We start from the raw sequence: 1783 nt of genomic DNA on the forward strand, positions 1-1783 counted from the left end.
ATGTTTTCGTTGTCATTTGTCTCTAGGTATCTTTTGATTTCCTCTTTGATTTCTTCAGTGATCTCTTGGTTATTTAGTAACGTGTTGTTTAGCCTCCATGTGTTTGTGTTTTTTACGTTTTTCTCCCTGTAATTGATTTCTAATCTCATAGCGTTGTGGTCAGAAAAGACGCTGGATATGATTTCAATTTTCTTAAATTTACTGAGGCTTTTTTTGTGACCCAAGATGTGATCTATCCTGGAGAACGTTCCGTGCGCACTTGAGAAGAAAGTGTAATCTGCTGTTTTTGGATGGAATGTCCTATAAATATCAATTAAATCTCTCTGGTCTACTGTGTCATTTAAAGCTTGTGTTTCCTTATTAATTTTCTGTTTGGCTGATCTGTCCATTGGTGTAAGTGAGGTGTTAAAGTCCTCTACTATTACTGTGTTACTGTTGATTTCCTCTTCTATAGCTGTTAGCAGTTGCCTTATATATTGAGGTGCTCCTATGTTGGGTGCATATGTATTTATAATTGTTATATATTCTTCTTCGATTGATCCCTTGATCATTACGTAGTGTCCTTCCTTGTCTCTTGTAACATTCTTTATTTTAAAGTCTATTTTATCTGATATGAGTATTGCTACTCCAGCTGTCTTTGATTTCCATTTGCATGGAATATCTTTTTCCATCCCCTCACTTTCAGTCTGTATGTGCGTCCCTAGGTCTGAAGTGGGTCTCTTGCAGACAGCATATATATGGGTCTTGTTTTTGTATCTATTCAGCGAGCCTGTGTCTTTTGGAGCATTTAATCCATTCACGTTTAAGGTAATTATCGATATGTATGTTCCTATTACCATTTTCTTAATTGTCATGGGTTTGTTTTTGTAGGTCCTTTTCTTCTCTTGTGTTTCCCACTTAGAGAAGTCCCTTTAGCATTTGTTGTAGAACTGGTTTGGTGGTGCTGAATTCTCTTAGCTTTTGCTTGTCTGTGAAGCTTTTGATTTCTCCATCGAATCTGAATGAGATCCTTGCCGGGTAATCTTGGTTGTAGGTTCTTCCCTTTCATCACTTTAAATATATCATGCCACTCCCTCTGGCTTGTAGAGTTTCTGCTGAGAAATCAGCTGTTAACCTTATGGGAGTTCTCTTGTATGTTATTTGTCGTTTTTCCCTTGTTGCTTTCAATAATTTTTCTTTGTCTTTAATTTTTGTCAATTTTTTTTTTTCGCGGTACGCGGGCCTCTCACTGCTGTGGCCTCTCCTGTTGCGGAGCACAGGCTCCAGACGTGCAGGCTCAGCGGCCATGGCTCACGGGCCCAGCCGCTCCGCGGCATGTGGGATCTTCCCGAACTGGAGCACGAACCCATGTCCCCTGCATCAGCAGGTGGACTCTCAACCACTGTGCCACCAGGGAAGCCCTAATTTTTGTCAGTTTGATTACTATGTGTCTCGACATGTTTCTCCTTGGGTTTATCCTGCCTGGGACTCTCTGCACTTCCTGGACTTGGGTGGCTATTTCCTTTCCCATGTTAGGGAAGTTTTCGACTATAATCTCTTCAAATATTTTCTCGGGTCTTCTCTCTCTCTTCTTCTGGGACCCCTATAATGCAAATGTTGTTGCATTTAATGTTGCCTCAGAGGTCTCTTAGGCTGTCTTCATTTCTTTTCATTCTTTTTTCTTTATTCTGTTCCGTGGCAGTGAATTACACCATTCTGTCTTCCAGGTCACTTATCCGTTTTTCTGCCTCAGTTACTCTGCTATTGATTCCTTCTATTGTAGTTTTCATTTCAGTTATTGTAT

Source organism: Aethalodelphis obliquidens, unplaced genomic scaffold, assembly GCF_003676395.1.
Source record: "Aethalodelphis obliquidens isolate GAN/ISIS:26980383/991018 unplaced genomic scaffold, ASM367639v1 scaffold42, whole genome shotgun sequence".
NCBI lineage: Eukaryota > Metazoa > Chordata > Mammalia > Artiodactyla > Delphinidae > Aethalodelphis > Aethalodelphis obliquidens.